Genomic DNA, 27,210 nt, shown 5'->3' on the forward strand with positions numbered 1-27,210 from the left:
CATCAGTCTCTTCTGTCCCAGCTCTGCTAAATCAGACTTCACAGGGCCAGCTCAGCTACATTAGACTCTGCTGATCCAAATCAGCTACATTAGATGTCACTTGGTCAGCACTGCTACATCAGACTCTTCTGTTTCAGCTCTGGTACATCAGACTCTGATGGGTCAGGTGTGCTACATCAGACTCTGCCGGGCCAGCTCTGCTACATCAGACTCTGGTGGGCCAGCTTTGCTACATCAGACTGTGCTTGGCCACCTCTGCTACATCAGACTCTGCAGGGCTGGTTCTGGTACATCAGCCTCTGCTGTGCAAGCTCTGCTACATCAAACTCTGCTGGGCTAGCACTGTTACATCATACTCTCTTAGGTCAGCTCTGCTACATCAAACTCTGCTGGGCCAGCTATGCTACATCAGACTCTGCTGGGCCAGCTCTGCTACATCAGACTCTGCTGGGCCAGCTCTGCTACATCAGACTCTGCAGGGTCGGCTCTGCTACATCAGACTCTATGTGGCCAGCTTTGCTACATCAGACTCTGCAGGACCAGCTTTGCTACATCAGACTCTGCTGGGCCAGCTCTGCTACATCAGACTCTGCTGGGCCAGCTCTGCTACATCAGACTCTGCTGGGCCAGCTCTGCTACATCAAACTCTGTTGGGCCAGCTCTGCTACATCAAACTCTGCTGGGCTAGCACTGTTACATCAGACTCTCTTAGGTCAGCTCTGCTACATCAAACTCTGCTGGGCCAGCTCTGCTACATCAAACTCTGCTGGGCCAGCTCTGCTACATCAAACTCTGCTGGGCCAGCTCTGCTACATCAGACTCTGCAGGGCTGGCTCTGGCACATCAGACTCTGCTGTGCAAGCTCTGCTACATCAAACTCTGTTGGGCCAGCTCTGCTACATCAAACTCTGCTGGGCTAGCACTGTTACATTAGACTCTCTTAGGTCAGCTCTGCTACATCAAACTCTGCTGGGCCAGCTATGCTACATCAGACTCTGCTGGGCGAGCTCTGCTAGATCAGACTCCTTTGGGCCAGCTCTGCTACATCAGACTCTGCAGGGTCGGCTCTGCTACATCAGACTCTATGTGGCCAGCTTTGCTACATCAGACTCTGCAGGACCAGCTTTGCTACATCAGACTCTGCTGGGCCAGCTCTGCTACATCAGACTCTGTTAGGCCAGCTTTGCTACATCAGACTCTGTTAGGCCAGCTTTGCTACATCAAACTCTGTTGGGCCAGCTCTGCTACATCAAACTCTGCTGGGCTAGCACTGTTACATCAGACTCTCTTAGGTCAGCTCTGCGACATCAAACTCTGCTGGGCTAGCTCTGCTACATCAAACTCTGCTGGGCCAGCTCTGCTACATCAGACTCTGCTGGGCCAGCTCTGCTACATCAGACACTGCAGGGCCCGCTCTGCTACATCAGATTCTGTGTGGCCAGCTTTGCTACATCAGACTCTGCAGGATCAGCTTTGCTACATCAGACTCTGCTGGGCCAGCTCTACTGCATCAGACTCTGCTGGGCCAGCTCTGCTACATCAGACTCTGCTGGGCCAGCTCTGCTACATCAAACTCTGTTGGGCCAGCTCTGCTACATCAAACTCTGCTGGGCTAGCACTGTTACATTAGACTCTCTTAGGTCAGCTCTGCTACATCAAACTCTGCTGGGCTAGCTCTGCTACATCAAACTCTGCTGGGCCAGCTCTGCTACATCAGACTCTGCTGGGCCAGCTCTGCTACATCAGACACTGCAGGGCCCGCTCTGCTACATCAGATTCTGTGTGGCCAGCTTTGCTACATCAGACTCTGCAGGATCAGCTTTGCTACATCAGACTCTGCTGGGCCAGCTCTACTGCATCAGACTCTGCTGGGCCAGCTCTGCTACATCAGACTCTGCTGGGCCAGCTCTGCTACATCAGACTCTGCTGGGCCAGCTCTGCTACATCAGACTCTGCAGGGTCGGCTCTGCTACATCAGACTCTATGTGGCCAGCTTTGCTACATCAGACTCTGCAGGACCAGCTTTGCTACATCAGACTCTGCTGGGCCAGCTCTGCTACATTAGACTCTGCTGGGCCAGTTCTGCTACATCAGACTCTGCTGGCCCAGCTCTGCTATATCAAGCTTTGCTGGGCCAGATATGCTACAAAAAACTCTGCTGGACTAGCACTGTTATATCAGACTAGGCCAGCTCTGCTACATCAGACTCTGTTAGGCCAGCTTTGCTACATCAGACTCTGTTAGGCCAGCTTTGCTACATCAGACTCTGCAGTGCTGGCTCTGCTACATCAGACTCTGCTGTGCAAGCTCTGCTACATCAAACTCTGTTGGGCCAGCTCTGGTACATCAGACTCTGCTGGGCTAGCACTGTTACATCAGACACTCTTAGGTCAGCTCTGCGACATCAAACTCTGCTGGGCCAGCTATGCTACATCAGACTCTGCTGGGCCAGCTCTGCTACATCAGACTCTGCAGGGTCGGCTCTGCTACATCAGACTCTATGTGGCCAGCTTTGCTACATCAGACTCTGCAGGACCAGCTTTGCTACATCAGACTCTGCTGGGCCAGCTCTGCTACATCAAACTCTGCTTGGACAGCTCTGCTACATCAAACTCTGCTGGGCCAGCTCTGCTACATCAAACTCTGCTGGGCCAGCTCTGCTACATCAGATTCTGCAGGGCCGGCTCTGCTACATCAGACTCTGTGTGGCCAGCTTTGCTACATCAGACTCTGCAGGATCAGCTTTGCTACATCAGACTCTGCTGGGCCAGCTCTACTGCATCAGACTCTGCTGGGCCAGCTCTGCTACATCAGACTCTGCTGGGCCAGCTCTGCTACATCAGACTCTGCTTTGCCAGCTCTACTGCATCAGACTCTGCTGGGCCAGCTCTACTGCATCAGACTCTGCTGGGCCAGCTCTGCTACATCAGACTCTGCTCGGCCAGCTCTGCTACATCCAGCTTTGCTGGGCCAGATCTGCTACAACAAACTCTGCTGGACTAGCACTGTTACATCAGACTAGGACAGCTCTGCTACATCAGACTCTGTTAGGCCAGCTTTGCTACATCAGACTCTGTTAGGCCAGCCCTGCTACATCAGACTCTGCTACATCAGATGTTCAATATTATAATACTTACCCCATCTTGCTTTTCCATTCTAGATTGCCAGAATATCCAGAAATCTTTAAAATTCTAATTAGATAGATTGAACTTATACTCATACTGGTTACTATGTAGAATGTAGAGACTTATCAGGGTGCGGTGCCCTCATGGGACGTCCCTCTTAGGCAGCAGCTAAGCCTGGTACTAGGACACAAATACCCCTCCCAAAACTTTGACAAAACTTAGTCTCTTCTGGAATAGAGAATGGTTGCTGGCCCTTTAAAAACTTGCAATACATTTTTGGCACTTTTTACATGACACAGTTTTACATTTTTTTAGTACCTGATTAAAGAAAACCTAATTGGGAGCAAATAAATAAAAAAAAAAATGTTGAAAAATTTGAATTTTTAATTTGATATTATTAAATATGTTATTATAGATTTTGTTTGATTTTTATTTTTCATAAACAATGTATTTAAAAAAATAGAATTTGCATTTTTTTATTTGATTTAATTAAATGTATTATAGATTTTGTTTTATTTCTATTTTCCATTCAATTCTAGAAAAATGTGAATTTTTCATTTGAAATTTTTTTTATTTGATTTTATTAAATATATTCTTATCGATTTTTTTCTTTTTCATAAACAATGCATTTTACAAAAATTAGAAGTTTTATTTTTTTTATTTGATTTAATTAAATATATTATTATAGTTTTTTTTTCTTTTTCATCAGCAATGTATTTTAGAAAAATTAGAATTTGTAATTTATTATTTGATCCTATTAAATATATTATTATAGATTTTGTTTTCTTTTTCATAAACAATGTTTTTTCGAAAAATTAGAATTTGTAATTTTTTATTTGATTTTATTAAATATATTATTATAGATTTTTTTCTTTTTTATAAACAATATATTTTAGAAAAATTCAAATTTTTTATTTTATTATTTGATTCTATTAAATATATTACTATAGATATTGTTTTATTTTTCATAAACAGTGTATTTAAAAAAAATAAAAAAATAATTATTTGATTGTATTAAATATAATATTATAGATTTTGTTTTACTTTTCATAAACAGTGTATTTAAAAAAAAAAAATTTTGATTTTATTATTTGATTTTATTAAATATATTACTATAGATATTGTTTTATTTTTCATAAACAGTGTATTTAAAAAAAAAACTATTTTTAATTTTATTATTTGATTTTATTAAATATATTATTATAGATTTTTTTCTTTTTTTTCTTTTTCATAAACAATGCATTTTAGAAAAAAAAACAATTTTAGATTTTTTTAATTTGATTTTATTAATTATATTATTATAGATTTTTTATTTTTTTTTATTTTTCATAAACAATGTATTTTTTTTCTTCTAGAAATCCAATAATCTAGAATTAAATCAAAAGTTTACCAAACAGTCTAAAAACTAAATTAAGTCAACAAGTCGTGTACCTTCCGGGCAGAATAAAAAATAAAAATAAAAATCTGCTTTTTTTCTCCTTTTTAGTGCCGAATTGGAAAGTGTGGACAAGCACAGCGATGATATAGTGACATCTTATAAAGGGAGATATCAATACCATTAGCATTAATTAGGAGCTCAGGGTCTGAATTTGCCAGATAACTTAAATATATCCATATTTAAAAGGATAAAAACTCTTCGCTGTTGACAAAGCGGCTGACTCAGTCCCCTCGGGGAATATACAGGATAACAAGGGCATTAAATATTTACCATCCATTACATGCACATCAATTATGGAGCACGGAGACCTTAAAAGGTGCATTAAGTACATAACCTGCATCGTAAGGAGCTTCAAATACAAAACACTTACCGCCAAGCTGAAGGGAACTATAGCGGGAACAGAACGGGGAGCATTATTCATGTACCGGCTCAAATTAGACCTTGTGTTTTGTAAAGTTACTGTTTTCCAAAACTTTTTTTCGGCTGCTAAAAAATAAGTTATTTAAAGGGGAAATACGAAAAAAAAAAATTTTGTAGGAATTTAGGGGGTAGGGCTGACTAAGGCTGGGGTTACAACAGTGGTCTACCAGCGCCTAGGGCATGGTAAGTATTTTGCTCCCCCTAACTGTGGCCTTTAAGCTCCCAGAGTCCTTTCCACTTCCACCAGTCCAGTATTAAACCCTTATCCCCCAGGAGCATGTATTGTATTTTAAGAAAATACTGGTGTAATTATAGTTTGCCTTTTGACCTTGTATTTTTTGTTTTCGATAAAATTCAATATTAAATTTAAAAAATAGCAATTTTATGCAATGACTTTTTGCACTGTTTATTATTTTATTATCTTTTTAGGTACCTATTTTATTACTTTAGTCCTAACCTTAGCCCTAGTCTCAATCTAACTATTGCCCTAATCATAGTCATAGCCCTAACCTAACTCAAGCCCTAATCTTGGCCCTAACCATATTCTTAACCCTAGCCCTAACCCTGAATCTAGCCCTAGTGCTAACCTAATAATTGACCTAATCCTAACACTAACATAATTCTAACCTTAATCTTGTCCCTAACAATAGCCCTAACCTAACTCTAGCCCTAACCCTTGCCCTAACCCTAGCCTTAAACCTAACACTATTCCTAGCACTAGTTCTATCCTAACCATGGTCCTAAATTAGCCCCATCCCTAGCCCTAACCCTAATCTTATCCCTAATCCTAGCCCTAACCCTAGCCCTAGTCCTAAACTAACTATAGACCTTATCCTAGCCTTTACCTAAATCTAGCCCTAATCTTGGCCCTAACCATAGCCCTAACTCTAAAACTAACTTTAGCCCTAACCCTAACTCTAGTCCTAAACTAACCATAGCCTTAATTCTAGCCCTAACCTAACTCTAGCCCTAACCCTTGCCCTAACCCTAACACTATTCCTAGCCCTAGTTCTATCCTAACCATAGATTAACTGAAAAAATCCCATTTATCGTTTATAAATAGCAAAAATATATTTCAAAATAATTCAAAGGTATTCTTTTGAAATATATTTTTGCTATGTAAAAATGATAAATGGGATTTTTTTCAGTTAATGAATGAAGGTTTGAATTCTCATTTATAACTATTTGAGTTATGATAATGGATATCTGTGTCCAATTTGTAATATCTATCCTAACCATAGTCCTAATATTAGCCACATCCCTATCCCTAACCCTAATCATATCCCTAATCCTAGCCCTAACCCTAGTCCTAAACTAACCATAGCCTTAATTCTAGCCTTACCCTAACTCTAGCCCTAACCCTTGCCCTAAGCCTAACACTATTTCTAGCCCTAGTTCTATCCTAACCATCTATATATATAATTGTCTTATCCCGTCTGTCTGTCTGTCTGTCTGTCTGTCCAGGAAATCCCGCATCGCTCATTGGTCCGGCAGCGGCCAATCAGCGCCGCGGGATTTCTGAAAAAAGATGGCGGCCGTTAGCGGCTCATCTGCCGGACGGAGGTCAGCGGCGATGCAGCGGGGAGATGAGCGGCGCTAGCAGCACAACTACCCCGACCGGCGCCGCTGACCTCCATGCGGCTAACGTCGGAAGATCAGCGGCTTGGCCTGCTGATCTCCCGACAGCAAGTGTGAACGGAGGACCGGGGAGCGGCGCCGCCGGTCGGGATGCTTCTGCTGCGAGTAGCCACTCATCTCCAGGCTTCTCGCAGCAGAAGGAGCCGCACAGGCAGCGCCGCTCCCCGGTCCTCGCTAATACGGACCCGCACAAGCAGCGCCGCTCCCGGGCCCACATTAATACGACGCTGATTGGTCGCGGTGGCCGGCCGCGACCAATGAGCGAGATGGGCGGCAAATTTAAACGCCGCTCTGCTGATTGGTCGCCGTGGCCGGCCGCGACCAATCAGCGAGATGGGCGGCAAATTTAAACGCCGCTGTGCTGATTGGTCGCGGTGGCCGACCGCGACCAATCAGCGAGATGGGTGGCAAATTTAAACGCCGATGTGCTGATTGGTCGCGGTGGCCGGCCGACCGCTACCAATCAGCGAGATGGGGGGCAAATTTAAATGCCGCTCTGCTGATTAATCGCGGCCGGCCACCGCGACCAGTGAGCAAGATGGGCGGCAAATTTAAACGCCGCTCTGCTGATTGGTCGCGGCCAGCCACCGCGACCAATCAGCGAGATGGGTGGCAAATTTAAATGCCGCTGTGCTGATTGGTCGCCGATGCTGGGCGCGACCAATCATCGATTTTGGCGCCACATTTAAATAGTGTCCGCGACCAATTAATACAGCGGTGTTTAAATGTGGAGCCAAGATCGGCGATTGGTCGCGGCCGATATTTAAATTTGGCGCCCAAATCGGTGATTGGTCGCGGGCAGCGTCCGCGACGAATCAGCACAGTCACAGTAGTGTTTGCGGCAAGATCAGTGATTGGTCGCGGGCCAAGACCGCGACCAATCACCGATTTGTGTGGCACATTTAAATAGCGGCCGCGACCAATTGGATGTCAGCGCCGCTCCCCGGTCCTCCCTTCACACCCTAGGCGCATGGATGTCAGCGGCGCTGCCTGTTAGGATACTTCCGCTGCGAGAAGCCGGGACATGAGCGGGCGCTCGCAGCAGAAGTATCCCGACCCACAGCGCCGCTCCCCGGTCCTCCCTTGACACCCTAGCCGCTGATGTCCCCACAGTATCCGCATGGTGTAACAAAGGTCCGGACATTTGTGTTAAAAATCGCTGATTGGTCGCCGACGCTATTTAAATGTGGCGCCAAAATCGGTGATTGGTCGCGCCCAGCGTCGGCGACCAATCTGCAATTTTTAACACAAATGTCCTGACCTTTGTAATACCATGCGGATACTGTGGGGACATCAGCGGCTAGGGTGTCAAGGGAGGACTGGGGAGTGGCGCTGACATCCATGCGGCTAGGGTGTGAAGGGAGGACTGGGGAGCGCCGCTGACATCCATGCGGCTAGGGTGTGAAGGGAGGACCGGGGAGCGGTGCTGACATCCAATTGGTCGCGGCCGCTATTTAAATGTGCCGCACAAATCAGTGATTGTTCGCGGTCTTGGCCCGCGACCAATCACTGATCTTGCCGCAAAAGTTAAACACTACTGTGACTGTGCTGATTGTCGCGGACGCTGCCCGCGACCAAACACCGATTTGGGCGCCAAATTTAAATATCGGCCGCGACCAATCACCGATCTTGGCTCCACATTTAAACACCGCTGTACTGATTGGTCGCGGACGCTATTTAAATGTGGCGCCAAAATCGATGATTGGTCGCACCCAGCTTCGGCGACCAATCAGCACAGCGGTGTTTAAATGTGGAGCCAAGATCGGTGATTGGTCGCGGCCGATATTTAAATTTGGCGCCCAAATCGGTGATTGGTCGCGGGCAGCGCCAGCAACCAATCAGTGATTTTTAACACAAATGTCCGGACCTTAGTAACAACATGCGGATACTGTGGGGAGATCAGCGGCTAGGGTGTGAAGGGAGGACCGGGGAGAGGCGCTGCGGGTCGGGATACTTCTGCTGCGAGCAGTCGCTCATGTCCCGGGTTCTCGCAGCAGAAGTAGCCTCACAGGCAGCAGCGCTCCCCGGTCCTCACTAATATGATTCCGCTCCCCGCTCCTCACCAATAGAATTCGCTGATTGGTCGCGCTCTCCGCACGCGACCAATCAGTGATCTTGGCGCTAAAGTTAAACACCGCTCTGCTGATTGGTCGCGGCCGCTGCCCGCGACCAATCACCGATTTGGGCGCCACATTTAAATAGCGGCCGCGACCAATCACCGATCTTGCTGCCACATTTAAACACTACTATGATGATTGGTCACGGACGCCAGCCGCGACCAATCAGCGAGCTTGGCGCCAAATTTAAACAACGCTCTGCTGATTGGTCGCGGACGCTAGACGCGTCCAATCAGTGAGATTGGTGCCAAATTTAAATAACGCTCTGCTGATTGGTCGAGGCCGCCGGCAGCGACCAATCAGCGATTGGGGCGCCAAATGTAAACCCCGCTCTGCTAATTGGTCGCGGATGCCGGCCCGACTAATCAGCAGTATTGGCGCCAAATTTAGACCCCGCTCTGCTGATTGGTCGCGGTTGCCGGCCGAGATCAATCAGCAGTATTGGCGCCAAATTTAAACACCGCTCTGCTGATTAGTCGTGGTCGCCGTCCGCGACCAATCAGCAATATTGGCGCAAAATTTAAACACCGCTCTGTTGATTGGTCGCGGTTGCCGGTCGTGACCAATCAGCAGTATTGGCGCCAAATTTAAACCCCGCTCTGCTGATTGGTCGCGGTTGCCGGCCGACATCAATCAGAAGTATTGGCGCCAAATTTAATCACCGCTCTGCTGATTAGTCGCGGTCGCCGTCCGTGACCAATCAGCATTATTGGCCCCAAATTTAAACCCCGCTCTGCTGATTGGTCGCGACCTCCGGCCGCCACCAATCAGCGATTTTGGCGCTAAATTTAAACCCCGCTCTGCTGATTGGTCGCGGTTGCCGGCCGCGACTAATCAGCATTGTTGGCGCCAAATTGCCGGCCGCGACTAATCAGCATTATTGCCGCAAAATTTAAACCCCGCTCCGTTGATTGGTCACGTTTGCTGGCCGCAACCAATCAGCATTATTGGCGCAAAATTTAAACCCCACTCTGCTGATTAGTCGCGACCGCCGGCCGTGACCAATCAGCGATATAGTCGCTAAATTTCAACACCGCTTTGCTGATTGGTCGCAGTTGCCGACCGCGACCAATCAGCGATTTTGGCGCCAAATTTAAACACCGCTCTGCTGATTAGTCGCGACCGCCGGCCGTGACCAATCTGCGATATAGGTGCCAAATTTTAACACCGCTTTGCTGATTGGTCGCGGTTGCCGGCCTCGAGCAATCAGCGATTTTGGCGCCAAATTTAAACACCGCTCTACTGATTTGTCGCGATGGCCGGCTGCGACCAATCAGCGATATTGGCGCCAAATTTAAACACCGCTATGCTGATTGGTCGCGGTTACCAGTCGCAAATAATCAGCATTATTGGCGCCAAATTTAAACACCGCTCGGCTGATTGGTCCCGGCCGTGACCAATCACCATTATTGGTGCCAAATTTAAATAACGCTCTGCTGATTGGTCGCGACCGCCGGCCGCAACCAATCAGCATTATTGGCGCCAAATTTAAACCCCGCTCTGCTGATTAGTCGCGACCGCCGGCCGTGACCAATCTGCGATATAGCCGCCAAATTTTAACACTGCTTTGGTGACTGGTCACTTTTGCCGGCCTCGACCAATCAGCGATTTTGGCGCCAAATTTAAACACCGCTCTGCTGATTGCGCCCTGTCGGCCGCATACATATTCTAGAATACCCGATGCATTAGAATCGGGCCACCATCTAGTCTACTATATAATTGTCTTATCCTGTCTGTCTGTCTGTCTGTCTGTCTGTCTGTCTGTCTGTCTGTCTGTCTGTCTGTCTGTCTGTCTGTCTGTCTGTCTGTCTGTCTGTCTGTCTGTCTGTCTGTCCAGGAAATCCCGCGTCGCTCATTGGTCCGGCAGCGGCCAATCAGCGCCGCGGGATTTCAGAAAAAAGATGGTGGCCGTTAGCGGCTCATCTGCGTAACGGAGCTCAGCGGCGATGCAGCCGGGAGATGAGCACCGCGAGGCGCTCATCTCCCAGCCGGTACCAGCAGAAGGACCCCGACCGCCGGACCCATCTGCGGGACGGAGATGCAACCGGGAGATGAGCGGCGCGAGGCGCTCATCTCCCGGCAGGTAGCAGCAGAAGGACCGCCGGCGTCGCTGACCTCCATGCGGAAGGGAGGACCGGGGAGCGGCGCTGCGGGTCGGGATACTTCTGCTGCGAGCGCCCGCTCATGTTCCGGGTTCTCGCAGCGGAAGTAGCCGCACAGGCAGCGCCGCTCCCCGGTCCTCACCAAGACGATTTGATGATTGGTCGCGGTCTTCGGACCCGACCAATCACTGATCTTAGCGCAAAAGTTAAATACCGCGGTGCTGATTGGTCGCGGACGCTGCCCGCGACCAATCACCGATTTGGGCGCCAAATTTAAATATCGGCCGCGACCAATCAGCACAGTAGTGGTTTACTTTAGCCACAAGATCAGTGATTGGTCGCGGGCCAAGACCGCGACCAATCACCGATTTGTGCGGCACATTTAAATAGCGGCCGCGACCAATTGGATGTCAGCGCCGCTCCCCGGTCCTCCCTTCACACCCTAGCCGCATGGATGTCAGCAGTGCTGCCTGTGCGGATACTTCCGCTGCGAGAACCCGGGACATGAGCGGGCGCTCGCAGCAGAAGTATCCTGACCCGCAGCGCCGCTCCCCGGTCCTCCCTTCACACGCTAGCCGCTGATGTCCCCACAGTATCCGCATGCTGTTACAAAGATCCGCAAATTTGTGTTAAAAATCGCTGATTGGTCGCGGGCACTGCCAGCAACCAATCACCGATTTGGGCGCCAAATTTAAATATCGGCCGCGACCAATCACCGATCTTGGCTCCACATTTAAACATCACTGTACTGATTGGTCGCAGCCGCTATTTAAATGTGGCGCCAAAATCGGTGATTGGACGCGGGCAGCGGCCGCGACTAATCAGCAGAGCGGTGTTTAACTTTAGCGCCAAGATCACTGATTGGTCGCGTGCGGAGAGCGCGACCAATCAGTGATCTTGGCGCTAAAGTTAAACACCGCTCTGCTGATTGTTCGCGGCCGATATTTAAATTTGGCGCCCAAATCGGTGATTGGTCGCGGGTAGCGCCAGCCACAGCGACCAATCAGCGAGATGGGCGGCAAATTTAAACGCCGCTCTGCTGATTGGTCGTGACCGCCGGGCGCGACCAATCAGCGATTTTGGCGCCAAATGTAAACTCCGCTCTGCTGATTGGTCGCGGTCGCCGGCCGCGACCAATCAGCAGTATTGGCGCCAAATTTAAACACCGCTCTGCTGATTAGTCGCGGTCTCCGGCCACGACCAATCAGCAATATTGGCGCCAAATTTAATCACCACTCTGCTGATTGGTCGCAGTCGCCGGCCATGACCAATCAGCAGTATTGGCGCCAAATTTAAACCTCGCTCTGCTGATTAGTCGCAACCACCGGCCGTGACCAATCAGCGATATTGGCGCCAAATTTAAACACCGCTTCGCTGATTGGTCGTGGTGGCCGGCCGCGACCAATCAGCGATATTGGCGCCATATTTAAACACCGCTCTGCTCATTGGTCACGGTTACCGGTCACGAATAACCAGCATTATTGGCGACAAATTTAAACACCGCTCTGCTGATTAGTCGCGGCCGATATTTAAATTTGGCGCCCAAATCGGTGATTGGTCGCGGGTAGCGCCAGCCACAGCGACCAATCAGCGAGATGGGCGGCAAATTTAAACGCCGCTCTGCTGATTGGTCGCGGCCGGCCACTGCGACCAATCAGCGAGATGTCCGGTAAATTTAAACGCCGCTCTGCTGATTGGTCGGGGCTGGCCACCGCGACCAATCAGCGATATAGGCTGCAAATTTAAACGCCGCTCTGCTCATTGGTCGCGGTAGCCGACCGCGACCAATCAGCGATATAGGCTGCAAATTTAAACGCCGCTCTGCTCATTGGTCGCGGTGGCCGGCCGCGACCAATCAGCGAGATGGGCGGCAAATTTAAACTCCGCTCTGCTGATTGGTCGCGGACGGCAGACGCGACCAATCAGCGAGATTGGCGCCAAATTTAAACAACTCTCTGCTGATTGGTCGCTGACGCCAGACGCGACCAATCAGCGAGATTGGCGCCAAATTTAAACAACGCTCTGCTGATTGGTTGCGATGGCCGGCCGCGCCCAATCAGCGATTTTGGTGCCAATTTGAAACACCGCTCTGCTGATTGGTCGCGGTCGCCGGCCGCGACCAATGAGCAGTTTTGGTGCCAAATTTAAACCCCGCTCTGCTGATTGGTCGTGACCGCCGGGCGCGACCAATCAGCGATTTTGGCGCCAAATGTAAACTACGCTCTGCTGATTGGTCGCGGTCGCCGGCCGCGACCAATCAGCAGTATTGGCGCCAAATTTAAACACCGCTCTGCTGATTAGTCGCGGTCGCCGGCCATGACCAATCAGCAGTATTGGCGCCAAATTTAAACCTCGCTCTGCTGATTAGTCGCAACCACCGGCCGTGACCAATCAGCGATATTGGCGCCAAATTTAAACACCGCTTCGCTGATTGGTCGTGGTGGCCGGCCGCGACCAATCAGCGATATTGGCGCCATATTTAAACACCGCTCTGCTCATTGGTCACGGTTACCGGTCACGAATAACCAGCATTATTGGCGACAAATTTAAACACCGCTCTGCTGATTAGTCGCGGCAGTGACCAATCACCATTATTGGCGCCAAATTTAAATAACGCTCTGCTGATTGGTCGCGACCGCCGGCCGCAATCAATCAGCATTATTGGCACCAAATTTAAACCCCGCTCTGCTGATTAGTCGCGACCGCCGGCCTTGACCAATCTGCGATAAAGGCGCCAAATTTTAACACCACTTTGCTAATTGATCGCGGTTGCCGGCCTCGACCAATCAGCGATTTTGGCGCCAAATTTAAATACCGCTCTGCTGATTGCGCCCGGTCGGCCGCATACCTATTCTAGAATACCCTATTCTAGTAGTCTTAATATTAGCCCTAGCCTGATCCCTAGCCCTAATTTTAACCCTAATCCTAGCCCTAACCCTAGTCCTAAACTAACCATAGACCTTATCCTAGCCCTAACCTAAGTCTAGCCCTACTCTTGGCCCTAACCATAGCCAATGATTTTTTTCACCCCATAACATAGGGTGCTGGAAGAAACCAAAGGAAATCATTCTAAGCGAAGTCACAATGCGACACTGATCTCAGCGTGGGGGAGCAGTCCTAGACTACAGAAGAGGAAAAGGTACAGGAGAGGCAGCAGACTGTGCGCAGCAGCATGCATGGCACAGGAGAGGCAGCAGACTGTGCGCAGCAGCATGCATGGCACAGGAGAGGCAGCAGACTGTGCGCAGCAGCATACATGGCTCAGGAGAGGCAGCAGACTGTGCGCAGCAGCATGTGACGCGCCCCCTGGGCCAGTGCTGTAGTGCGGCGCGCGTGCGCGCGGGGGATACCCGGAGCCGGATCCGATGGGGGTAGTAGTCTTCGTGTGGCGGTGACCCGGTCCGTGCCCAGGGTGGTCAAACTTAGTGGCGGTTATTGGTATGATGGTATTAGTGTCCGACTACGCCACCCGTTGAATGCGGTTATGAAACCGCCGCTGCAGGGCAGACCGCTGAGGCCGGTGGTATAGGTGTGCAGCAATGTTGATATAACCCCCAACGGGAGAGGTATGGCCTCAGGGCAGCGGATGTGGATGATGTTGGGAGTGATGGTGTGGATGTCCCAGCACTAACGGTGCGACAAGGAAGCACGGAAACGCGAGGGTACAGTTCAGGGCCTTTACTGATGGTACAAGGCAAATTCCCCCGGGAGTACTGGCTAGTAGTTGGGGCCTGGTTAGTCTGCGAGTAAGCCGGAGTTCCCCTGGCCAGGTGGAGTTGTAGGCCTTCCCGTTAGTCTGTACCCTTCCTGGCTACCCTGCTTTCGGCGGTTACAAGTAGCCCACATCCCTGGGTATACCGTGTGGTGCTCACCCGTATGGCTGGTGACCTGGGGCCTCCTGTTAGCCTCCGCTCTGGGATGGCGGTGCTGGTCCCTTCGTTGTGACTGAGCCTCCGGGCTTTTATGGCCAGAGGACCTGGAATCCCCTGCCGGATGGATTCTGCTGCTGGGTATATCTTAGTCCCCACAGCCTCGGACTCCTGTGTCCGGTTTTTGTACCTTCTCCCAGGGCGAGCTCTGCACAGCTCCAGCCCCTGGCGCTTCTCCTTGGCTCCTACAGAGCTCCTGATGTCTATCTGTCCCTGTTTCTGCGTGTCCAGACCAGACTCCGTCTCTGTCTGGAACTCCTCTCTACTAACCCTGCCTCAGCCCCAGTTTATGTAGGGGAAGTTCTTCCCCTCCCAGGACTGGGCAGGAGGTGTGGCATGCTTAGGATTCCTGCCCAGGAGACCTCCCACCTGCTCACAGACGTAATATTGCTATTACTGTGGAAACCAGACCCCTGGGGTGCCACATTCCCCCATAGTGAAATTTAGTACTCCCGGACTAAACATATATATTTTTTTCAGAAACATAACAGGGTATAAACAGGAACAATTAAATACATGAGATGGTCACGGCGTGTCCGTAACCGGGAAGCAATAAGGGTGTCCATTTCACCAAAGAACAGGGAGCCGTAACCAGGTAGGGGTCTGTCCTGCCCCGAGTCTTTAACAGTCTTTAGTCCATTCCTGGGTTACGCTCCAAACATATTTACAACAGAGTTCCGGTTACTCACTGTCCATAACCTGTCAGTCCATATAAAGAAATCTGTAACTGAAAAACATAATTAGCAACGGCTACAACAAAACAGGTAAACATAAAATAGTTAAAGCAATTAGCCAACTTAGATTCTCCAACGTACGGGCATCTGGCCTCTGGTAACCCTAGTGGACCTACGGAGCTCACTCACTGGTCCTGCACTACAGGGTGTAGGAGGTGTTATGGGCAAGCTGGGCAGCTTTCTGCGCACTCTTTGGCTCACTAGGGGCACGGCAGGCTCACTACTAGCAGAGGGTTGATCCTCCTGTACTGCTGGTGTGGACTCTTCTGCCTCTTGGGCCGGCTGCTCTTCCAGCTCTTCCGGTTCCTCTGTAGGCACTTGCGGGGCTGGCTGGAGAAAGGTGAGGACGGGTACCACGACAGCACCGTTTACTTGTGTCCAAGACCGGGGGAAGTCTCCGAGTACAGTCCTGATCATTTCTTCCCTTTCCTCTGAGGGTCGAGGGTTTTCTTGATCTTCTTCTTCAGGGTTTTGCAGCTGCTCGGGACACTTCTTCAGATGGTCTCTGGAGACAACTGCTGTGGTTTCTCCTCCATCCTTACTGATCACGCAAATCTTTGGGTTCTCATGGCTTGATGGCAGTACGGTGTACGGGTCCTTCTCCCACTGGTCGTCCAACTTGTGGAGCCGTCTTTTCCTCTTCAAGACCTGCTCTCCAGGTACCAGGGGAACAGCGGGAGCATACTGATTATAAGCCCTCTCTTGCCTTTCTCTAGCTTGAGACAGACGTCGCTCGACGCTCTCCTGTACTTTCCGATACTGCTGCTGCCGTTCTGTATCCCAGTCTGCCTCTGGCGAGGTGTCCTCGGGCGTCAGGACTCCCATATCCAGGTCGATAGGCAGCTTACCAGGTCTCGCTCTCATTAGGTAAGCCGGGGTACAGTTGGTAGAACCTACAGGGATGTGGTTGTATAGGTCCACCAGATCAGGCAGCTTCTCAGGCCACATACTGCGTTCTTCCAGGGGCAATGTTTTCAGGAGGTCTATCACCACCTGGTTCATCTTCTCGCAGAGTCCATTGGTTTGAGGGTGATAGGGCGTTGTTCTTATCTTCGTGCAGCCATACAGGTTGCAGAACTCCTGGAAGACTTCCACTTCGAAGGCTGGCCCTTGGTCTGTCAGCACTTGGTCTGGGTACCCGTGTAGACGGCAGAAGTGCTGCTGGAAGGCTCTAGCTGCTGTTTGAGCCATTAAGTCCTTGACCGGGACCACCACCAGGAACCGGGAGTAATGATCTACGATTGTGAGGGCGTAGACATACCCAGATCTGCTTGGAGCCAGTTTCACATGGTCCAGGGCTACCAGTTCCAGTGGCTGTCGGGTGATGATGGGCTGCAAGGGAGTCTTCTGGCTGGCACGGTCCTTCCTTCTTAGGTGGCACGGTCCACAGTCTCTGCACCACCTCTCGATGGCTCCTCTCATGCCTACCCAGTAGAACCGTTCACGCAACAAGAACTCCAGCTTCTTCCACCCGAAATGTCCTGCTCCGTTGTGGTACGCCTCCAGAATCATAGCCGCGTCTCGTCTGGGGACCACTACCTGCCAGGTCAACTCATGTGTTCGAGAGTTAACCATTCTCCGGCACAACTTCTCCCTGTAGCGGAACAGCCTACTTTTCTCCTTCCACAGTTGCTTAGTCTCCTCTGGGGCGTCTGGGTCCAGACTGGCATCGGCTTGGGTCAGCATTTCCTTCACCAGATGGACTGCGGGATCACTGTCTTGCGTCTCCGCCCAGTTGTAGTGGGGCAAGGGATTGAACGTCGCGGAGCGCCTGTCCTTCACACGGTGGGAATACAGGGTAATCCCATGACGGTGGAACGCAGGGAGCTCAACTTCTTCCAGATCTTCTGGATCTTCCCCTACGTCCGGTAAGTTCGGCATTCTAGACAGGGCATCCGCGTTGGCATTGGAGCGTCCTGCCCGGTATTTGATGGTGAATTCAAAGTTGGACAGGCGAGCCATCCATCTCTGTTCCAGAGCACCGAGCCTTGCAGTGTCCAGGTGTGTCAACGGGTTGTTATCCGTGTACACGATGAATTTGGAGGAGGCAAGGTAATGCTTGAAACGTTCGGTCACTGCCCACACTACTGCCAGGAACTCCAGCTTGAATGAGCTATAATTCTCAGGGTTCCTCTCGGTGGGTCGTAGCTTTCGGCTAGCGTAAGCGATTACCCGTTCTTTTCCTTGCTGGATCTGGGACAGCACGGCTCCTAGCCCGATGTTGCTTGCGTCCGTGTGGAGGATAAAGGGCTGGCTGTAGTCTGGATATGCCAGGATTTCATCCCCAGTGAGGGCCATCTTCAGCTGGCAAAAGGACTCCTCTTCCAGCTTTTCCCACCTGAAGGGCGGCTTCTGGTTTTTAGCTTTTCGAGATTGACCTATCAGGAGGTCCTGCATAGGGGCTGCCATTTTGGTGAAACTGGGAATGAATCTTCGGTAGTAGCCTACCAACCCGAGGAACTGCCGCACTTCCTTTATGCTGGAGGGTCTTGGCCAGTCCTTAATCACGGTGATCTTATCAGGGTCAGGAGCCACTCCGTCAGCACTCACCACGTGTCCCAGGTATTGCACCTTTGGTTTCAGGAGGTGACACTTCTGCCAGGTGTTTCAGGTGGTCCTCGTAGGTCTTGGAATAGACGATGACATCGTCCAGGTATAACAGGACCGTCTCGAAGTTCCGGTGTCCCAGACAGCATTCCATCAACCGTTGGAAGGTTCCTGGTGCGTTGCAGAGCCCGAACGGCATACAGTTAAATTCGCTGAGACCCATCGGGGTGGTGAATGCGGTCTTTTCCCGGTCTGCCTCTGCTACAGGAACCTGCCAGTACCCGCTAGTGAGATCCAAAGTAGAGAAGAAGTTAGCAGATTTTAATGCAGCTAAGGACTCTTCTATCCTTGGTAACGGGTACGCATCTTTGTGTGTGATACGGTTGACCTTCCTGTAGTCTACACACATTCTCATAGTGTTGTCCTTCTTTTTCACTAAGACTAGTGGAGCTGCCCAGGGGCTACAGCTGTCCCTGATTACCCCAGCCTCCTTCATGTCTCTAAGCATCCCCTTGGCATGTTGGTAGTGTGCAGGGGGTACGGGTCGGTATCTCTCCTTTATGGGAGGATGGTCTCCCGTGGGGATGTGGTGTTCTACCCCCTTTACTCGCCCGAAATCTAACGGGTGTTTACTAAACACTCTCTCGTACTCTTGAACCACCCGATAGACTCCTTGTTTCTGTTGTGAGGGAGTGGAGTCAGTACCCAGATGTAGTTGCTGACACCAGTCCTCCATTGGTTTCTTAGAGCCGTTACCTCCCTCTGGTTGAGATGGAGGCAAGGGTTCCACGGCCTGTACAGAATTCTGGTTTATGGTGAACAATTTAGCTAGCGTGGCATACCGGGGCAGGTGTACTTCTCTCTCACCGATATTTATGATGGGAACGGGCACCCTCCCATGGCGTACATCGACCACCCCCCGTGCTGTCAAAATGGTGGGCCTACTGTCTGAGTAGACGGGTTCTACCATTGCTTGGTAGTCTCTACCTCTTAGACCAATAGCTGCCCGGCACCAAATCATCATCTCACTTTTTGGGGGCATGGCAATAGGGAACGGGTCACACATTCTCACGCTACCTATCTCACCACCAGATAGTTCCACCTGTTGCCGCTTCATCAGTGCCCGGATCTCTTTTTGGAGCACACGCTGCTGGCCGGAACTGGCGTTCTTGGCAACCTGCTGTAAAATGAGAATCACCTCTGCAAGACAATTTTCAATTACATTGGTTCCCAGGGTGATTCTAAGGTGACTCTCATGACGGTCGATGTCCGCTATAATCAGTCCTTGTGCCGCTAGTTCGACTTTACCGATTTTAATGGTCACCTCCTTGAATCCCACCTGCGGCACGGGCTGACCATTGCTGGCGATGATACTCAGGTCGTCGTCTGGGTAGCGGGTTATGTCCGAATCATTCCAGTACTGCTTGAAGAGCACGTACGGGATGGTGGTGACCTGTGACCCAGTGTCTAGTAGGGCACTCATAGGAATGCCATCCAGTACCACAGGCAAGATTGGACGTCCCCCTACGTATTTATCACGCCAGTTTGATGGGCCTGATGGTCTTATGCCTGGGGGTTGGCCCTCTACCCCAGGTTGTGCCCGTTTAAATGACAGTACCTTGCCACATGTCCGGGTTGATTGCAGCGGCGGCAAATAGGTCGTCCGTCCTCGTTGTATCGATCGCTGGGTCTTCCTCTGGCCGGTGGGGTCCTCCTTGGTCGGCGCCACGGGATGTCCTCCGGTCCGGATGCCAGCTCGATCTTCCCTGCAGTAGAAACCTGTAAAGACTGCACAGTTCGGGTTAGCGCGGCAACGCTTTTAGTTAGCTCTTGGACCTGATGGTGCAGGTCTGTAGCTGGGTCATTGTTTAAAGCCTGCGCATCAGCTCCCACAGGCCCTGCAGACAAGGGCGCCGTCTCCTGGTGATAAGTGATAGCAGGGCGCCTGTGGGTCACAGCGCCACCTGGTGCCGGTTCTCGGAGCACCCGGATGGCTCTGTCCTTGAACTGTGCAAAGTCCAGGTCAGGGTCCTGTAAGGCCATTGCCCGCAACTGGGTTCGGTGGGCATTGCACAGTAGACCCTCAATGAATTGTTCAATTAACAGCTTATCTTCATTTCCCACGCTGTCAGGGTCTGCCTGCTTAATGGCTCTCAGGGCCTCTTGTAGGTTTAGAGCTTAGTCTCTTATACTCTCATGTGCCCGTTGTTTGCACCCATAAAATCTTAGTTTTATTTCGGCTGAGGTGCGGGTGTCAAATGTGTCTTTCAGCCGGGTTAGTATGTCTCTGACAGTCCTCTTCCTCCCAGGTGGCCAGGACTTTACCTCCCTTTGGGCTGCCCCGATTAATTGGGCCACCAGGATGCTCACTTTTTGCGCCTCCGTGAGGGGATACATCTGGAAGAGGCTATCCAGCCTTTCTCTGAAGTCATTTAGGGTATGTGACTCCCCTGAGTACTGGGGTAGCCAGGCTGCCCCCGGGATATAGGGCATGGTGAAAGGCATGACCGCAGCAGCGGTGGCGCTGGCGGCGGCTGTGGCAGTGAAGCTCTCCTCCGTATCCGACATCCTCCTCCCCCCTAGTGGACCGTGACCTACCTTGCGATGATCCTCTTCCGTAGGCCGCGGCTCCGCAGTGGATCGTCAGGGTTGAGGACCTTCCGTCGCGCTCCTGTGACGTCGGCGTCTGCTGGGCTCCTTCCAGGACCTTACGCAACGTCCGGACGTGAGGCGGGGCTTCAGTTCTCGCGGGCTTTCGGAGTCCACGCCCCTCTTCTTCCCGTGCGGCGTCCCGAAGATGGCGTCCAAAGGCGGGAAGCAGCTGCGGATGGCGGGAAGAAGGCAGAAGACGGCGGGAAACGGTCCAAGATGGCGTCTGATGGCGGGAATCGGCTCCGGATGGCGGGAAACTTCACCACAGGTAAGTATAAAAGTCTCTTTTTCAGGCACGCAGTACCCGGTGGTTGCGGGCACGTAATCCTGCCGACTACGCCAAAGTTGACGCGCCCCCTGGGCCAGTGCTGTAGTGCGGCGCGCGTGCGCGCGGGGGATACCCGGAGCCGGATCCGATGGGGGTAGTAGTCTTCGTGTGGCGGTGACCCGGTCCGTGCCCAGGGTGGTCAAACTTAGTGGCGGTTATTGGTATGATGGTATTAGTGTCCGACTACGCCACCCGTTGAATGCGGTTATGAAACCGCCGCTGCAGGGCAGACCGCTGAGGCCGGTGGTATAGGTGTGCAGCAATGTTGATATAACCCCCAACGGGAGAGGTATGGCCTCAGGGCAGCGGATGTGGATGATGTTGGGAGTGATGGTGTGGATGTCCCAGCACTAACGGTGCGACAAGGAAGCACGGAAACGCGAGGGTACAGTTCAGGGCCTTTACTGATGGTACAAGGCAAATTCCCCCAGGAGTACTGGCTAGTAGTTGGGGCCTGGTTAGTCTGCGAGTAAGCCGGAGTTCCCCTGGCCAGGTGGAGTTGTAGGCCTTCCCGTTAGTCTGTACCCTTCCTGGCTACCCTGCTTTCGGCGGTTACAAGTAGCCCACGTCCCTGGGTATACCGTGTGGTGCTCACCCGTATGGCTGGTGACCTGGGGCCTCCTGTTAGCCTCCGCTCTGGGATGGCGGTGCTGGTCCCTTCGTTGTGACTGAGCCTCCGGGCTTTTATGGCCAGAGGACCTGGAATCCCCTGGCGGATGGATTCTGCTGCTGGGTATATCTTAGTCCCCACAGCCTCGGACTCCTGTGTCCGGTTTTAGTACCTTCTCCCAGGGCGAGCTCTGCACAGCTCCAGCCCCTGGCGCTTCTCCTTGGCTCCTACAGAGCTCCTGATGTCTATCTGTCCCTGTTTCTGCGTGTCCAGACCAGACTCCGTCTCTGTCTGGAACTCCTCTCTCCTAACCCTGCCTCAGCCCCAGTTTATGTAGGGGAAGTTCTTCCCCTCCCAGGACTGGGCAGGAGGTGTGGCATGCTTAGGATTCCTGCCCAGGAGACCTCCCACCTGCTCACAGACGTAATATTGCTATTACTGTGGAAACCAGACCCCTGGGGTGCCACACATGCATGGCACAGGAGAGACAGCAGACTGTGCGCAGCAGCATGCATGGCACAGGAGAGACAGCAGACTGTGCGCAGCAGCATGCATGGCACAGGAGAGGCAGCAGACTGTGCGCAGCAGCATGCATGGCACAGGCAGATTGCAAACTCCAGTCCACAGTTAGGAGGAAAAGATATGAAATAGTTGTTCCACCCTTCGGTAAGGTAATGACAACTTTCGGGTTTACAATGCGTTTTATGGCAATGATTTTATTTATCCATCATTTTGTTCTGTTTCGCAGCGAAATCTTTTCCGTATCTCCACATATAGAGCGTAGGATACATTTTTCCGTTGATGAAACTCGTTGGCGACCTTCTAATAAGCGAATATTTGCTCATTTGAATACATTTTCACCAATGAATATTTAATTAATCCGTTAGCAGCAATCACCGCGCCGCTGCCAGCCCAGCAAATAACAGCGTACACTATCATCGCGCCAAAACAAAGAGCAGAATCGCAGGGTTTCTGGAAGGATCAGAGCGGATTAAATTAAAGGATAATTTTAACTCCCATTGAAAATTTCCATCTGGTTGAGGGTTTTGTTAAACTTGTGCAAATTAAAATGTTTTACTTTATTTTAGCAAAATCGAGGATCGGAGGGAGGATTACTTGTAGAGAAGGAAAATAAGGAATAAAGGGCTCTGTGACATTAGAAACATGTCTGCTTCATGCCACACACAGCACCAATTCTGATCAGAGATGCTGTTGTGGGGTCTTTTATGACCTCTTGGATGAGTCGTTGCTGCGCTCTTGGGGTAATTTTGGTCGGCCTGCCACTCCTGGAAGGTTCATAACTGTTCCATGTTTTCGTCATTTGTGCATAATGGCTCTCACTGTGGTTTGACTGAGTCCCAAAGCTTTAGAAATGGTTTTATAACCTTTTCCAGACTGATAGATCTCAATTGCTTTGTTTCTCATTTGTTACTGATTTTTTTCAGATCGGAGCATGATGTCTAGCTTTTGAGGATCTTTTGGTCTACTTCACTTTGTCAGGCAGGTCCTACTTAAGTGATTTATTGATTGAGAACATGTGAGGCAGTAATCAGGCCTGTGTGTGACTAGGGAAACTGAACTCAACTTAATTTAACTGTGGTTTATCACATTTTTATGATGTTTTAAGAGGGCGGGCAATCACTTTTGCACACAGGGCCCTGTGGGTTTGGATTTCTTTTTCCCTTAATAATAAAGACCTTCATTTAACAACTGCATTTTGTGTTTACTTGTGTTATCTCTGTCTCATATTTACATTTTTTTTGTGATCTGAAGCATTTAAGTGGGAAAAACATGCAAAAGAATAAGAAATCAGGTAGGGGGCAAACAATTTTTCACATCACTGTAGATAGATAGATAATAGTTAGATATCCTATCTGACTGCACTCCTTCCATTAACCTAAAGGTGATTTTAATCAGTTCTACTTGCCCATTTAACTGTAGGGTCATAGCATGAGAGTGGCATATTTAGTAGGATAGGACCCATCAGAGGGAGGTCACCTTGCCATGGTTGTTGGGCATACATGAATTGGCCAATTTATGTGCTAAGAACCTTCATTTTTTTGTAAGTACATTTTATTGAGTAACAATACAGTCTAGATTTAATGTTTCCAGTGTTTTCATATATCTTGGCCATTACACAGTGCTGCTGTGCTTTCTTTTTGTATGTTATGCAGTCATTGCAGCTTGCACTTGTTCAAACCTGGTCAGGTTTTTTTTTTACTATAGTTAGATAATAGATAGATAGATAAATAGATAGATAGATAGATAATAGATAGTGTCATAGAAAATATTATATTCTCTGAAGCTTCTGGTGAGGGGGGGAATTCACCCCCTTCATCCTCCCCTCTCACACATATTTCCAGTAAGGAAATCAAGAGCTGGCAGTCTGAGTCTCCTAGAAATTAGACTGTTACAAAGGACAATAAGGAGTAAGAAATGAGGTATAGTGGGAAGTGACAATCTTAATTAAAATGCAGCCAGCTCCTTTTGGAAATGAAAGACCCCTACAGTACCAATGAGGATGTCTATTGTGCGTAGACAAAGAGTAATAGATTGGATAGGTAATTAAGGCATCCTGGGAAGCTTTGTTCCCCCAGGGGAAATTTTATATCTACAATAGGCAGCCCAGACGTGGGGTCTCTGAAAGAAAACTATGAATATTGGAGTTTGTATAAATCTGATAGTGGTGGGACATAGATTTTCAGCTTCAAGGCTAATCGGGGAAGAAGGTGCATGTTATTTTCATAACTGTAACCCCTGCCTATAAGCCACAAATCAATAGTAATCAGATAACTGACACCAGCCATGTCATGTTTAGTCTCTAGGTAATGGTAAAATCCCGATAAAAAATATGGCATCGATCTCAATTTTCAGCGATCATCAGGAATGAAGTTATCGCACAAGTTGGGGATTTCATAAAATCTTGAAGGGCTGAGGACACCCCACAACCCAGCCCATGTGAGGTCATCAAGGAGGGCTGTGTAACTCAGGTGCTGCTAAAAGGTCAAGGAAAATTATGATCTGTGTTCCCGTGGAGAGAAACACAGCAGGTGTATGCATGAATCCCATTCACTGAACGTCTCCAATCGAAGTGCTCTCTTTTGGCAAAGGTGACTCATCTCTGTGAGCACCTTAGTAAGTTTCCTTTGTTATTCCTTATTATTATTTGTAACTGTATACTGTATTGTTTTGTCCCCTTTGTAAAATCGTTTGCATATTTTTTATAAACACTGCCTATCATTTGGATTAAACATTAAATGTAATATTAATGTTCCTTTTGTTCTGTAACCCGCTCCCTGAAGCCATATGTTACCAGAACCAGAACCAGGCCTCCAGTCAGCTTGGAAAAAACATGACTGGTGGTGGCAGCGAGTAGTACTTGGGTTATTGACGAGTTGGCAGTGGCCATAGGGGAGTATATACATATATTCCATGTGCTGGAATCAGAGGTGTATATACCATACGCTCACTGTTAGTTTCCCGGTACCTGGCCAATTAGTGGAAACAGCCTGTGGCCTCCTCCGTTAATCGTCAGTGAGTCGCGTAATTGTCCGGACGATAGGGGGCAGCAGAGAGCTGTTCGCTCCAAAGATAACAGCGTGATAGGTCTAGTTACGACTAGTGTTGAGCCACCCCCGTAGTGTTCGAGTTCGGTTCGGTTCGTCGAACACCCGTGTGTTCGCCGAACTGTTCATCGAACTGTTCGTCGAACACCTTCGAACACCGTTAAAACCAATGGCAGGCAAACAAAAACACATAGAAACACATAGAAAACACCTTCAAAGGTGTCCAAAAGCTGACAAACTGCTCAGAAGACACAACTAACACATGGAAAAGTGACAAGTAAATATAGTCATGCGAAAAGAAAAGAGGTGGAGGAGTAAAAGGAGGGGGAGACACAGATATAGGCATGTCATGCCCTTCTAAAATCCAAAAAGTGAGAAGCCAAGACGGCCAGTCCGCTCCTGCCCGTGCCACCTCCGTGTCGCCGGGTTTGTGCCAGAGCCGCGGTGAACCCTGACGGCCAGCCCCCCTCTCCCAATACTGGTGCCTGTCCGCTGGTGGGTCGAGAGAGCCCCCCTGTGGTGGAGGCAGCTCTAAGCTTTTTAATTTAAATTGTCCCTCTAATTTGAATGAATACACTTTAAATCCATTTACAAGGATCTATTGGAGGGCAAGTCTCATGCCAGCAGCCGCGTAATTCCAGCTCCAGTAGCGTCCACTAAAGCTGCTGCAGTTAAAAAGCTTTTATAAGGATCGAGCTCGGCTGTCCACCGCAAGGCATCCTAGTGCCAGTCCCAGCCCCTATGCCTTGGGGTGCCTCCTGATGCTCTTCACTAAGTATCCCGTTGTCCCGAAGCATTTCCTTTGAAAAAATTAAGTGTCCAAACTACAGGTGGTGTAGCTTGCTTAACAGCCGGGATAATCCGCTGACTAGCAGACACTGCTACTAGGCACAAAGTATTTCCTGGGCTAGATGCAGTTAAAAATTTGTAAGTAGATACTCTCGTTGGATGCTGAGAAAGCATTCCATAGAGTCTCCTGGCACGCCATATATGATTCTCTTAAAAAGCTTGGGGTAGGGGTCTAGGGGACCCTTTTATAGCCAAAATCACGGCCCTGTATCACAATACGTCACCTAGGCTGAAGATAAATGGAACTGTAGCACCGAGGGCTCGGTTGCTACAGACGTATTGCACCTCACCCAGAGGTGTGATATCTCACTCTCAGATAAGGATGGAGTGTGGATCAGGACCCGACACCTGCATGCATTACACCACATTGCCGTGGGGCAGGGCGACCAATATGCCCCTGAGATGGGCACGACAGTCCCTGTCCCTGGCTGGAGTGGGGGGAGGGAACACTGAGGAAGGGGAACCCTGCAGTGCAGGAGCAGGGAGGAAGCAGTTCCTGGGTGCATTGAGAAGGGAGTATAAAAGGTGGGCACCATCTTAGTTCAGTGCAGAGAAGTCTGAGCAGAAGTGGCAGGGAGCAGGGGCTCTGCATGAGCTCTGCTCCGGAGGCGGGCCTAGTAACAGAGGCCCAGGCCTGCAAGAGGGAGAAGGAAGGAAGAGGAGCGGAGAAGGCTCCAGGAACGAGGAATGAAGGGATCCCAGGGTGCGGACGGGCGAGTCGCCACCGCACGCCCGAATCCACCTGCGTGGAGGGGTCAGGCCAAAGGGGGAGACCGGTCCCCGAACTAGTGGAGGCAGGAAACGACCCTCAGCTAGAAACCGGAGGCTCTGACATTTTATGTGGCGCAGCCCCTTGCTCCACCCGCTAGGAAGGCACCACATAGGGTCAGGGAAACTGGCGCCAAGTTTACCAAGAGGAGGCCCGAGGCAGCCGGACAGAAGTGTTGGTAAGAAAGGCCAGACAAAGGACACACAAAGGGGGTCCTGTGAAGCGCTCCAAAGTTATCTGGGAGTTGTCTGAGCCCCTCACCTGGTGAGCACAGCACGACGTGGGCAGCCGTTACCTGCAGACGTGGTCTGGATAATAAGAACTGTGAGTAAAGGCCCTGAACTGCATCACTGACTCCGTGTCGTTACTGCTGCTGCCCTGCACCA

This window comes from Phyllobates terribilis, unplaced genomic scaffold, assembly GCF_046119375.1.
Source record: "Phyllobates terribilis strain yellow unplaced genomic scaffold, ASM4611937v1 Scaffold_10__3_contigs__length_209671492, whole genome shotgun sequence".
Classification (NCBI taxonomy): domain Eukaryota; kingdom Metazoa; phylum Chordata; class Amphibia; order Anura; family Dendrobatidae; genus Phyllobates; species Phyllobates terribilis.